The sequence below is a fragment of the Papio anubis genome, chromosome 5 (assembly GCF_008728515.1).
Source record: "Papio anubis isolate 15944 chromosome 5, Panubis1.0, whole genome shotgun sequence".
Lineage (NCBI taxonomy): Eukaryota > Metazoa > Chordata > Mammalia > Primates > Cercopithecidae > Papio > Papio anubis.
This window is the reverse complement of record NC_044980.1, coordinates 15,786,368-15,801,557: the sequence shown is the minus strand read 5'-3', so window position 1 is coordinate 15,801,557 and position 15,190 is coordinate 15,786,368.

Genomic DNA, 15,190 nt, shown 5'->3' with positions numbered 1-15,190 from the left:
ATTAATTATATCCCATTAGTGTCCAGGTTCCCTATTATCCAACAATGAGGGCTCCTTGGTATTAATTTTGCTCCTTCATCCTGTTTTCTACCATTCTCCCCACACAAGGACTCAATCTGTTGTGTTTGACACATCTTTAAATCTATAGCCTGAGAAAATGGTATAGTGCTTTGCATGTGGTATGTTTTTAATTTATGCTTAACTGAATGTACATGATATTGTGCTATAGTTCTTCTCAGTTTCATTTTTCATTCAACATTTTTTTACTCCACATCTAGCAACATCTAGTTCATTGCTTCTGACTGCTGCCTTGTATTCTATAGTGTGTGTCTACCACACTGTCCTTACCACTTTCTCTAGAGCTGACACCTTGATTGCCTCCAACTCCATATCATCATACCAGCCAGCACTGTTAATGCATACCTCATGTATATATATGAATGTATATAAATGTATACATTTATGTCACCTTTTAATTTGTCATCTCCTTTACCTGGTGGGGGCATGGAAGGCAAAGAGAACAGCATGTTTACTGACTTGTAAAATACTAATACTATCTCTATTTAAATAAATATTTCATTTTTGAGACAAGGTCTTGCTCTGTTGCCCAGGCTGGATGCAGTGGAACGATCACTGCTTACTGCAGCCTCGACCCCACAGGCTAAAGTGATCTTCCCGCCTCAGCCTCCCCAGTAGCTAGGACTACAGGTCTGTGCCACCATGCCTGGCTAATTTTTTTTTTTCTTCAGGGAGAGAGTCTCACTATGTTGCCCAGGCTGGTCTTGAACTCCTGGACTAAAGCAATTGTCATGCCTCAGCCTCCCAAAGTGCTGGGATTATAGGTGTGAACCACCCGGCCTCTTCATTTATTTAATTAGCTACTTCTTCCAGGCTTCAGAAGACACCTTAGTTCTGATTTTGGGTTTGTGGAACAATCCATTATCTCACTTCTGTCCACACTGTAATTTTGTAAAATTCAATTTATTTGCTTTCCTGCAGTAGAGTTCTATTTGCGGGATGGAGGATGGAGGGGGGCACAGCAAACAAAAAGAGATTTAAACCTTATCTCCTGATAGTTAAGTGAACGAGACAAGAAACATGACAAATGGACTTGTTATTTTAGGGGAGCCTCTTGGTGGTACAAGAAAGTGTGATGTCTTTGATATTTTATTTGTTTGTCATCCCTTTGGGGTGTGTTTATCTTTCTTTCTCTAGGTGCACCCTGTTCCCCACTCGGTTTTCTGTATTGGGATTTTTTGGGTTTGCTGGTCCATTCACACATAGTCATTTACTATCAGTTCTCCCTGTTTTGGTGTTTTCACAGCTACATGTCCCTTTTCTGGTATCTTATGCCTATCACATTGGAGAAATGAACACATGCGTGTGGGCAGAACCTGCCAAACAAAGATCGAAGCGTAAAGCCTAGGGAATGCTTCTATTCTTACATTTCTCTCCCCTCACTGTGGTATTGACATAGTGCTTTTGTTCCTCCAATTTTAAAAAAATCTTTGTGTGTGCACAGGAGGTGTATGTTTATGGGGTACTTTAGATGTTTTGATACAGGCGTGACATCATTATTTCTTCAAATTTTTATTCTCCACATTTCCTTTTGACGAAAAGAATCGAATCTGTATTGACATACACCGGGCGTCCTGCCACAGCACCTATTGTCCTTGAAACAGTTATCTAAACTTACAGTGGGTGCCAGAGTTGTCATGTTAAATGTTCTTCCGCCGGCACGGTGTCTCACGCCTGTAATCCCAGCACTTTGGGAGGCCGAGGCGGGCGGATCACGAGGTCAGGAGATCGAGACCATCCTGGCTAACACGGTGAAACCCCGTATCCACTAAAAATACAGAAAACTAGCGGGACTTGGTGGCGGGCGCCTGTAGTCCCAGCTACTCGGGAGGCTGAGGCAGGAGAATGGCGTGATGAACCCGGGAGGCAGAGCTTGCAGTGAGCTGAGATCGTGCCACTGCACTCCAGCCCGGGCGACAGAGCGAGACTCCGTCTCGAAAACAACAACAAAAAAAACTCACTTCGTGAGTACCAAGCCAGCGCTGGCTGCTGCAGCTGGCCGCCAGCAACTTGTGTGGAGCCTTTCCTCCTGGGAGGCATTGCAGGACCTGATGCTGCCGGCAAGTGTTTGTCAGTCTTTAGCTTGAGACATCAAGACTGGGATCAAAAGTGAGAGGACGTAAAGTGAGAGAATATAATCTTGTCCCTTTCCACGCATGTTATAGAAACCCCTAGCTGCTTTGCTGGCCGTCTACAGACTGGACAGTGTCGATTTAATCTTTCTGCTTTGTGTAGTAGGCATTTGTGTTTTACTGAGTATAAAGTACCGTTTTATGATTCTCTACTGTGGGGGTATAGATAGTATTCCTATTTTACAGATGAGGAAATAGACTCAGAGTAGTTCAGTAACTCTTTTAAGGAGACAAAAAAGGAAGCCAGAGATGATGATTTCTTGTTCTGCATTTTTTTTTCTTTTTTTTCTTTTTTGAGACAGAGTCTCGCTCTGTCACCCAGGCTGGAGTGCAGGGGCACAATCTCGGCTCACTGCAACCTCCACCTTCTGGGTTCAAGCGATTCTCATACCCCAGCCTCCTGATTAGCTGGGACTACAGGCATGTGCCACCACGCCCGGCTAATTTTTGTGTTTTTAGTAGAGACAGGGTTTTGCCGTGTTGGCCAGGCTGGTTTTAAACTCCTGACCTCAAGTGATCTGCCCACCTCGGCCTCCCAAAGTGTCCTGCATTCTTAATATTGCAGCATACCTATGCAGTGTCCTCAGCGTCATCCCAGCCTAAGGAGCATACTTAGGGGGAAGGTGGGGCTATAAAAATGTACTCAAGTCCATTAGATTTACAGCAGCTGTGCAAAAATCTCATTTTAAATCCAAAAATACATACAATCTTACATTTATATTAATACATGAAAGAAAATATCACCTTTTCTTCCCTAGAAGGTGATCAAATTTTGCCCCAATTTTGGTTATTTGTGGAGTCTTCATTGTTAAGCTGTTTTCCTCCACCTTGATTATCATTTCCAAACTCTGTTAAGATCTCATTGAACGTTATTAATTTGGAATTCACAATAATTCATATGTGGGAGTTCAGGTAAGAGCTGTGTTACCAACTTTCAATGTGCAGTCATTTTTGCAAGAGAATTGCTGGCAGTCCTAGAGAAATTTGTAAGAGCGTTGAAGAATACACGTCATTTAATTCAGATTCTTTTGCAATTGGCATATTAGTTATTTATGACACTGAAATTGATGGAGATTAAGAAGATTTGATTAGCTTGTTAATGCTGCAAACAGTTAAAATTTTAGAATGCTTATTTATTTATTGTTTGTGAGGCACACTTGTTCTCCTAATCTGTTCTCTCCTCATGCATATGGCTTATCAGGCAGCAACTATGTTTCCCAGCCCCACCTCCAGCAAGGCGTGGTCATGTGACTAAGTTTGGACCAGTGGTTGTGCACAGAGGCAATGGATGGAACTTGACTACAGATCCTCACAACTCTGAGATAAGCGGCTTTTCTACTTGCTGCCTGTTTTTCCTCTCCCGAGCTGGAAGTGAGGTGCACCAGCGTTACCCATGCAGATAAGGACTATACCTCAGGGAAAATGGCAGAGCAGTAGTATGGAAGGACATTAGGGAGCAGAGGTGCTCTGCCAACCGGAACTGGCTGGACTGTTAGTGAAGTAAATTGAAGCCATTGTGTTGTGATGTTTTAGTTACAGTAACCTAGCTTATAATCTGATAAAGAGTAAAAATTCATGATAATGCTAATATGATCTGGCATAATTCAAATTTAGCTGGAATTGGCAATTGCTGTCTCTTATCTTCCCTTTGCCCCTGTTCTCAATCTGAAGTGGGCTAAATTTTTTGTTTTGTTTTGTTTTGTTTTGTTTTAGATGGAGTCTCACTCTGTTGCCTAGGCTGGAGTACAGTGGCACAATCTTGGCTCATTGCAACCTCTGCCTCCTGGGTTGAAGTGATTATCCTGCCTCAGCCTCCCAAGTAGCTGGGATTGCAGGTGCACACCACCATGCCCAGCTAATTTTTGTATTTTTAGTGGAGACAGGGTTTCACCATGTTGGCCAGGCTGGTCTCGAACTCCTGATCTCAGGTGATCCTGCTTCAGAGTGCTGGGATTACAGGTATGAGCCACCATGCTTGGATAGAAGTGAGCCAAATTCTTATACAGGGTTGGGTTTGGGGACAGTTAGGAAGTGCTTCCTTCATGATCATTCAGGACTTTCTCAGGTCAATATTTTCAATATTGTCCCTTTTATTAATTTCTTTTGGAGACTATACAGACAGAAAAATAATATTTTTCCTTCACCTCATATGGCAACTTCACAACATGCCAGCTAATTCTTTGACATTCCTTCCCTGGAGAAGTGTAGTCTGTCTCGCCTTGATGTTGGGCTGGTCTTTATTACTTGTTCATACCCAATTAAATGCAGCAGAAATACAGTTCAGCTCCCAGTTGGCTTCCTTGGACTCTCGGCCAGTGTAAGAAATCTGATGACGCCAGGGAGTCATGCTATGTGGGATCCCAGGCCACATGGAGAGATCACATGTAGGCTGTCTGTTTGATGTCCCAGCTAAAGTCTCAGTCAACATCTAGCACCAATTGCCAGCATCTGAGTGCACCATCTTGCATGTCCAACCCAGTTGAGCCTTCAGATGACTGCTGCCCCTACCAACGTCTCACAGCAATCCTGGAACAGACCCGAGCAAGAACTATCTAGATGAGGCCTTCCAAAATTCTTGACCCATAGAGTCCATTAGCATAATGAAATAGTTTTACAACACTAAGTTTGCGCAGCAATAGCACCTGGAACACCTCACTGTTACACCATCACGTACGTTACACGGTTGAATCTTGGATTCCACTTAAACACCTTGTGGTGGAGCTTTCCTGTCAATGTTGTTTTAAGGGCAAGGACTTTACATACATTATCATACCTTATTTAATCACCACAGCCCACCTAAGAAGTAGATACAATTATTATTTCCGCTTTACAGCTCAGGAATACTGGGCATAACAGCCCAAGGTCACACTGCTCTTAATTACTGTGCTTTCTATTGTCAGTGCTGGAACATGAGAGGCTTCAGGAGTCAGAATTTTAGACTTTCATGACATATTTGAACTGACCTCGGTCATTTCCCTCCTATCGTGGTTACACAGCAGAATCTGGGCATAAAGAAACTCAGCCGTGGTATGCATTAGTAATTGACAGAGTAAGGTAGAAACATATTTCTCTAAGTGTGTGTGCTAGCCACTGTGCTACTCTGCAAAGTCAAACCGTTTTCAACTCCTTAAAAAATTCTTTGGTATAAACTGTTATTTACTGAGTAAGCATGATGCATTTCTTTAGAGGAAAAGAATGAATCTATATTTAGCATATACCTAAACCTATATTAAAAGCATTAAAACTATATTCAAGAATACATTTATTTAAGAATCTGTGCTTCTTAAAAAAACCTACATTTTAAATTTCGTTGAATAGGACTTCTAAGTTGTGAATTGAAAGGATTCTGTTTTATTATTAATCACCACATTTGGTATTCCAATCTCATAGACCATTCTCACTTGGGGTAACGTGTCTCAGACATGTTGCCCTACCCTAGTTTACTCATTTTCTAAACAGCATCTGCCAATGTGGAAAATGAGACTACTTATAAAGGTGAGAGATTTTAGCTTTTTTAAAAAGATTTTTGTAACGCTTAGTGCCAGAGAATGAGAATATTAAATTGACAGTAAATAGAGTAAATGGAAACTATTTTAACATTTATGCTTGAAACGTGACTCCAGTTTCAAGACTTTTTTTTTCTTTTTCTAATTCAAGTAAATGAAACCTATTTGGATAATTCAGTAATTTATTCTTTTTATTCATCTTGAATGTTGGGGGGATTTTCCCTAGAAATAAACACAAATATATAGAGTATGTAACAATTCAGTAACATAAAATCTGAAACAAAGAACTTATTAAGTGATGGATATTGTATGTGATTCACACATGCAAACTCATTAAGTCCTCACCACAACTTCTAGGAGGTAAATAATATATTATCCCCATTTTGTAAGTGGGGAAACTAAGGCATAAAGAAACTTCCATAGTTACTAAGTAGCAAAATTGGGTAATGAATCCAGGTAGTTAGGATTCTAGGTCTGCACTCAACACTGCACTAGCAGTTCTTACAGTTTTGGGTCTCAGATCCCTTTCACACTCTTTAAAATACTGAGGACTGTGATGAGCTTCGTTTTTGTTGGTTGCATTTATTGATATATATGGTATTAGAAATTAAGATAGAGAAAATTAGAAAAGGTTTAACTCATTTAAAAGTAATAAAACCATTGCATGTTAACCTTAATATATTTGTATAAAAAACAACGATATTTCCTTAAAAAAAAACTATAGTGAGATGAGTGGGTTTTTGTTTTTTTAAACATTTTTGCAAATTTCTTTAATATCCAGCTTAACAGAAAACAACTGGATTTTCATATCTGCTTCTGCATTCAATTTGTTGTATAATACATGTCATGCCAACCCTGGAAACTTCACTGTCCTCTGATAGGAGAACAAACGCGAAACGAGCAAATAACATATAATTATTAGTATGAAAATTGCTTCGGCTTTGCAAAGCCCCTGAAAGGGTCTTAGGGACATCCAGGCATCCTGGGATCATACTTTTGAGAACGATGGCACTACACTTTACTGCCTCTGAGTACACAGGGAGAATGTCTTGGTTGAATTTTAAGTGTTCCTTAAGAAACAGTGTTTCTTCGAGTAAATTCCAGCCTGCTGTGGTAGAAGGAGCAGAGGCTGAGTAGCCAGAGACAGGGGTGCAACCCTAGTTCTGTGCGTGGGAGCTCTTGACCTTCACTAAGTTCTCTCCATCTCAGGTTCCTTATCTTTAAAATGAGGCTCATTACCAATCCCTTCCAGGGTCATCACAGGCTTTCCAAAAATTATGTGATAAGGTGCCTAACAGGTGCTGACACAAGAGGATGTCTGACCAAGTGTAGCTTTTATTTCAGATAGACTAACGACCGCCAGGGAGGAAGGAGAGGGACCACGACCAGCAAAAAGGGAAGGAGAAAAGAGCTATCAAGGACGGGTCCACAAACTCTCAGCTGGAAGCCTTTCAAGCCAGGTGTTTAGAGACTTGATGTTTGGACTTTTAGGAATTTATTGGGGTGCATATACTGTAGATAATGTCAGACCTCCTTAAGACTTGGAGGACCATCTGATAATCAAACACATTTATACTTCTAGAGAGGGATATATTTCACTCATACCAAGGCCTAGAAATAGCCTTCTGTCTGGCCAGGTTTTGATGCCAAAAGATTTACAAAAAATATTTCAGTGTTCAGAACTCTGGGATTTGGGACTGTAGATGAGGGATTGTGGACCTTATTGAGCTTCTGTGCCAGCACCAAGCTAGGGATTGTGCCCACGCCCTTTCCTTTCATCCTTTCAACTCCATGAGCAAGAAGCAGACATCTAAGTATCTGGAGAGATCTTTGCCACAAGGGTTTGCCTTGCAATCAACTTTAGAGGACCCCAGGGTTGGAGCAGTGGCCTCTGGCTTTCTGATTATGGCTGTTGCCTGCAATTTAAAGTCCTAATGTTCATTTTGTTTGAAGAGGGATGGAGGAGGAGTTAGACATGTGGACTGTGTGTGTGTGTGTGTGTGTGCATCAACAAATATCTGAATGAGGGTACAGAAAGTTTATATTAAACTTGTTGAAAATCCACCTAGTCATGAACCTAATTTCCTGAAGAATAAATGTAAGGTGAGATGATATATTTTGGATACCAATAATAGAAATTGAACAACTGGAAACATTTCAAAATCTGCCTAAAGGAGCCCCAACTGATTGTTTTGATGTTTATAATCACAGAGAAACAAGCCCTAAAGTTGCCTGAAGATAAGTCCTGGCTATGAATTAATGTTGAACAACATGAAGAGATTACAGGTACTTGGAAACAAACTTCTGAGGAACTCATCAGAATTTCGAACTATGCAAGTATTACGAGAATACTTGAGAATTTCAAAATCATTTCAACTCTCAATTTCTGTGGGATTTTATAATAATTTGCAGCTTCAATGACAAAATAATTTAAAATGATGTTTTCTAAATCTACTTACACAATTATTCTGACTTTATAGGAAATAAATTACATTTATTTGGACATCTATACATGTCACACACATTAATAGGTATTTTGTGGATTTCAACTTAAATACTTACATATTTCAAAATTGTAACCTCTTTAAGTTTGTCACTGTCACAAACTTGGCTTCATCGTACTTCAAATGTCCTCTTCCCAGCCAAAAAGCAGAAAATGTTGTTTGTTAAAAGGCAGGGAAGTAGAAAAATAACTTTTTATAATACCTGTATCCAGTTAAGTAGATATGGCTGCTCTAGTGAGTTGAGACGACTTGATTTTTCTCCTTTCCCCTCCCCTCCTCTCCCCTTCCCTTCTTCCTTCCTTCTTTTCCTTCTTCCTTCCTTCCTTTATTCTTTCCTTCCTCTTTCTTGTTATTTTACCCTCCAAAAGTGGGTTTTAAAGTTTCTATATACAATAAATCACTGCTACTTTATTGCCTTTGTCATCTAGAATTCCTTCAGGAACCGCAATTACAATTGCAACAATTAGTTGAACCCAGGGCTTTTCCCAGGATTCCTGGAAACTAGGGTGTGACAGTAAAGCTGGGCTCATGGACGCCTATCTGACGCGCTTACTGTGGACATGAACTCACTGCACGCGCTGGTAGTGGATGTGGTGGTGTGCAGCCCCCACCTCCCCTCCAGGACTCAGGCACTCATTCGCCCAGCTGCCAGGAGTGCTGGCTTTTGTTTTCTCACAGATGAGTCTGTCTTTGGGAATCCCTCCCTTAGCAGAAGAGAGCTGCCTTGCCCAAGGCCCTACCCCTTCTGCCATTGGGGTTTTGGGGGGCAGCACGCATCCTGTGGCTGGCTGGCCCCTTGCCTTGTCTAGACGACTCTGACAGCAATCCATGGGAATTGCTGAAGGCCTTTATTGCAACCGAGTCATAATTCAATTTCTCCCTCTATGGAATCCTTTTTCTCTTACTTCCTTATAGGTATTGATCCTAAAAGCACGCCCCAGTAAAAGTCCTGCATGTAAATCTCCACCTCAGACCCTGTTTCTCAGGTAAGCATACTTAAAACCACTGGTGCTAGGAATGGTCCAAGGAAGGAGACTCTAAAATGGAATGTGGAGCTGGGTCACCAGCTGACTGGCCACCAGGGAGGACACCCTCACTAGGGGTGGGTGGGTGGATTACCTACAGCCCCTGGCAGGCTGTAACTTTGCAATTGCTGCAACCTTCACTGTGGTGTACCTGCTGGAAGGCAATGCATTGGTAGGTCTAGTATCTGAGGTGTCTAGGGGTTCAGGGGAAGTGGTGATTATAAGTACAATAGAATTGGATGGCTGTTTCTGAGTGCTATAAAATGAATTAGAGAAAGGGGATGAAAGGATACAATGATTAATCACCAATTTAAGGCTAAGTGTGAAAGCCGGAGGGCCTATGGCAGTTTATAAAGAGATTCTCATCTCCGGCAGCCAGAAGTAGAAAAAAGCCAGGATCAAGCCTAGAACTTAATTATAAGGCCAGGAGGGCTCCAGAGAAGGTTAAAATTTTCACCCCCAGCAAGTGTGCTATATCAAGGTCAGGACCCTGACTGGGAACGAGTGAGATGCCGAGACTTGGAATAAGGATATATGTGTTTCTGCACCAAAAATCTCGAATCCTCAGATTCCCCTGAACCCTCTGGGCTCACTGCTCCCTATTAAAAGTTAGTGCTACCGTTGCTTGAAGACAGTGCAGGAGGTTTTTCTTGCAAGATGCAAGAAACATTTCTTGCAGCATGTTCTTAACTCAGGGTTGATCCTAACTCCATTCCTGGACACTAGGCCAGTAAACAGAATGGGGATCAGCAACTGCATTCTCCTGGCCAAATCCAGCCTGCAGTCTATTTTGGTACATAAAGTTTTGGTGGAATACAACCATATCCATTCAATGACACATTGCCTATGGCTGCCTTCCTGCTACAATGGGAGAATTGAGCAGTCATGACAAAGTCCATATGGCCCACAAAACCTAAAGTGTTTATGATCGGGTTCTTTACAGGTAAAGTTTGCTGACCCCTGAACTAGAGTCAAGTACAATGAAACTTGACAGGAGAAGTGCTGATTATGATAAGGAAGGAAAAAATAGACACCAAAGAAGATGCAACACAGAGTCAGCAAGTACTAGCAGGAGTGGAAGAATATATATGGGATGAATCCTGAAGGGCCTCGGTTAAGAAGGATGCAATATATAGTTGGATACTGGAAACTCTATCTACATGGGAGCACTCCCCTGAGATAGAGAATTTAGCACTCTGCTTGGTTGACTCTTGGGGTCTCTTTGTTGACTCTTTTCTTTCTTAGAAATGCAGTGATCAACTATATGGAGGAGATATGTGAGAAATGCCTTAGCAGACGATGAATAAAGAGATCAAAAGGCTCAGAGAAGCAGGAATGCTATGGTGGATATGCAGTCAGCTCTCTGTATCTGTGGGTTCAACCAACCTCGGACTGAAAATATTCAGTATTTGGGAAAAAAGTGGCATCCCATACTGAACACGTACATACATTTTTTTTCTCCTTGTCGTGATTCTGTAGTCAATACAGTATAGTGACTATTTACATAGCATTCACATGGTATTAGGTATTATAAGTAATCTAGAGGTGATTTAAAGTGTAGGGGAGGGTGTGTGTAGGTTATATGCAAATCCTAGGCTATTTTATATCACAGACTTGAGTATCTACAGATTTTGGTATCCAAGGGAGGTTCTGGAACCAATCCTATATGGATGCTGAGGGACAGCTGTACACTGGTTTTCCCTATCCATGGTTTTGCTTTCCACAGTTTGTTTACCCACAGTCAACTGTGGGCTGAAAATATTAAATAGAAGATTCCAGAAAGAAACAATTCATAAGATTTAAATTGCACATTGTTCTGAGTAGTGTGATGGAGTCTTGCACTGTCCCCCGCAGGATTTGAACTGTCCTTTTATCCAGTGGATACACACTGTCTACACTTCCTTCCAGTTAGCCACTTCACCATCTCGGTGATCAGATCAACCATCCAAGTATCGCAGTGCTCGTGTTCAAGGCACCCCCATTTTACCTAATAATGGCCCCAAAGCACAAGAGGGGTGATACTGGCAATTCAAATATGCCAAAGGGAAGCCATAAAGTGCTTCCTTTAAGTGAAAAGGTGCAAGTTCTTAAGGAAAAAAAAATTGTATGCTGAGGTTGCAAAGATCCATGGTAAGAACGAATTTTTTACCTGTAAAATTGTGAAGAAGGACAAATAAATTTACGCTAGTTTTGTGGTTATACTCAAACTGCAAAAGTGCCACAGTGCACGTATAGGAAAAAACATCATGTGTATGGGGCTTGGTACTATTCACAGTTTCCAGCATCCACCTGTGGGATGGCCTTGGAACGTATTTCCAAGGGGCAATGTGTCAATGAGAAACTCAATGGTGGCTATCCCCTCTAGGGGAGGGCTGATACTATAGACCGTGCTGGGGTTCTATAGAACTGGGATCTCTAAAAGCAATGGGGATGGTAAGATCCCAGATTGGTAGAGGCCAGGTGGCAGACCATAGGTAGCAGACCAAGAAGGATGCAATTATTATCATAAATGGAAAGGTTGGAGTGGCAGCCAGGGGTCCTCACCCATAGAGAGCTATGGAGATGGTTACTAGACCACAGTGTTATTAAGGGTAAGATACAGGGGCACATAAGAATAATGCTAACACTTCACTGAAGAGTCATGGCCAATTTCCAGATCTGAGCCTGTCCTTTGACCCAGAACCTGTTGACTAGAGAAGTTGGTTTGAGGAGGGAGCCTGCTATACTATGGTAAGTGCATATGATAACAATTCCCCCAGTGTTTACTTGAAGGGATCTGTGGCCATTTACTTGGTTAACTGTTCAATGGGAAAAAGGGCAATCCTAGATATTTCCAGGACTCTTGGGCATGGTCCAAACTCCACTGATCTTCAGGAAGTTTTGTTTCATCCAGGCCCCTTGCTGAAGTGGGAGCTTATGAAGAGTGAGAAATAAGTCCAGACCCAGTCGACTTCACAAGGGATTCTTTGGCTCCGTGGATCCACCTGGTCATTTCTTCAGTCTCTGGATGTATAATTGAAATCCATAGTAGTCAGCAGAATCTTCTCATTAGTTCCTCGGTTTGTAGGGCCAACCAGTATGGTCTGTAGTGAAGAGGGCTACATAGAAGCCTCTGAAACTTTCTTACCATGGCCAAGAGAAGAAATAAAAACAATATGACATCCAGGGAAACGGCCAAGAAATCTGGCACTCTAAACATGCTCAACACTACAAGTGGTCCCCATCATGTCCCCATTTAATTATCATTCTGTCCCCCTTCAGAACCAGGGGTCCTAATAATTGACAGCGGATCTCCAGGAAGTCAAGTGATTACTTAATATATCTGTTACCACTACCAAATGTCCAAGCTTCCAGCAACAGAAACCAACACTGAGCTCTTCAACAAGCACAGTCCCCAGAGGAGACTAACCAACCACTTGTTAGCAACTTGATTACATCGGATCCCTTTTAATCTGGAAATGTCAGTAATTGATTTTGACTGGTATTGACACATATTCCAGAGATGGCTTTACCTTTCTTACCAACAGGGACCCAGGCAGCATGACCCCTGCAGGCTTGCAGATTATAAGATAAACTGACTTGGAATCCTGCATTACATGACTGTGGACCACTGGCCCCATTTTATAGCAAAGGAAGAACAACAATGGACATACGATGATAGGATCTACTGGTCTCATCCCATAACACCATCCAGAAACTGCCTATCTACTAGAGTTTTTTTAGTTTTTTAGTTTTTTAGCACAGCTAAAGTGCTAGCCTGCAGATGATGTGTTGTAAGGACAGGGTGGCATTGAACCAATGCCCATTATATAGTGCTATGTTTCCAGTAGGTGGGATTGATGGCCTCAGGAAACAATGATTGGGGCCTGGTGTGGCTCATGCCTGTAATCCCAGCACTTTGGGAGGCCAAGATGGGTGGATCTCTTGATGCCAGGAGTTTGAGACTAACCTGGCCAACATGGTGAAACCCCGTCTCTACAAAAAATACAAAAATTAGCCAGGCATGGTGGAGTGTTCCTGTAGTCCCAGCTACTCGGGAGGCTGAGGCAGAGAATCAATTGAACTGGGAGGTAGAGGTTGCAGTGAGCCAAGATTGTGCCACTGCACTCCAGCCATATGGCAGAGCGAGAAAAGAAAACAATAAGAAAACAGTGATTGGAAGTAGGTCTGGCTCCACTACTATTACTCCCAATGACCTGCTTGAGGAATTTGTGCTTGCTTGCCTCACACATTTAGTCTCTCCTGGGTCCTTATCTCCAAGGGGAAAATGCTTCTACCAGGAAACACAGCAAGAATTCCATTACACTTTAAGCTCCAGCCGCTGTCCAGTCGTGATCACAGCCACCCAGGTGACTCATTAGGTTGTCTCTTGGTACCCCGTTGCCAGATCTTCATGGTAAGTTAGCAAGTACAGTAGCCATGGGTGGAACTTGGTTATGCCACCAAGCCATGCTTTCATGGTGACGCAGGCCTCAGGGTACCCTGGGATGAAAATCTGGTCATCCCACCAGGTAAGCCACCCAGACTACAGCAGTGCTGTTTAAAAGTGTGATAGCAGAGAAGGGAGACCATGACACCAGATGTAGTCACTGAAAGGGGCTGAGATTTGTCCCAATAACCTTCCTCTTACCAGTTTCCAAAGAAAAATAGATCATTGAGAATCCTATGGAGCTATTCACAGAGGGGATGAAGTTACTACATGAAGGAGGGAGGCTAAAGGTAGGGGCTGCAATGCGAGGGGAGATACTCCCCACATGTCTCCTTCAGGATCAAAGCATTCATTTCTAAGCAGTCAGAAGAGTTGGTTTCTCACTCCTGCAAAAGTACTCATCCGGGAGTCCCTCTGGCGATTGACTCTTGGCCAAAAGGAGCTACTTTTTCCAATACCCATTTCCGTGGGTATTGGATTTATGTGAGAATACAAGGGCCTCGCCCCCTTGCCTAGATTATGAAAGCTCTGAAGGGCCTTTCTGCTTGGTCTTTTCTTGGTATCTGCCATAGCCTCTTGCAACCGCATCACAGTTCTACTTCTCCGTGTGCCCAATCCTGCTTCCCTCACCCCTCCCAGGTGATGTTTCTGAGAACATTCCCCAATAAAGCTCCTGCATGTAACTTTCCGTCTCAGAGTCTGGCTCCTGGGAACCTGCCTGAGAGTGTGACCTGCTTTAAGCATCTTATAAATGCCTCTATTTTCCTAATTGTTATAATTACGGGGTTAAAAACAAACCAGTGATTAAGTGCAAATAATTTTTCCCTCACAAACTGAAAATTAAAAGATTCAGTAGTTTCATTCAGCTGAACATATTTTACTGGACACGAAGGGCTTTGTTTCTTTGGGGAGTCAACTCCACATAGCATCTTCCCTTTAATGAGCTTTTGGCGTTTCAATAATTTATTTTTAATCAAGTTTTAATCCACTGTTTAGTTAGATGTTTCCAAAGTATTTTTACAATGTAGTATGTTTTTAAAATTAGATCTCCATCTGTCATTATATGGAATGTGTGTGGGCATTAGTGAATGGACTTATTTTTACCCTCTGAACGCTATTAGTTTGCTTAACCGTATCCCTGGAAAAGAAGTGTCACTACAAGTGATCTTTTCTTCCCTTCACTCACAATTAATTTTGCCTTGTTTTGTGATCCAAAGCTTCAGGTTTTCAAAAAACCAAATCAGCACCTTAACCTGTTTAAAGAGGAGCGCAGAAAATTGTTCTGCAGAATTTATGTTCTCTTTCCATCTCCAAATTATTTCATTGCCACAACAAAGAAGTTCACTGAGCATATCACAGACCTCTTCATTCTGAATTTGTTAGATTTATAGTTTTCACGCTCCTTCTATTAACACTTAAATTGGTGATGGTGTAAGGTGCCAAAAAATGTAGAAGATGATCAGTCTTTTATTTTAATCACCAATTTCAAAACTAATCAGATAATACTGGAGTGATT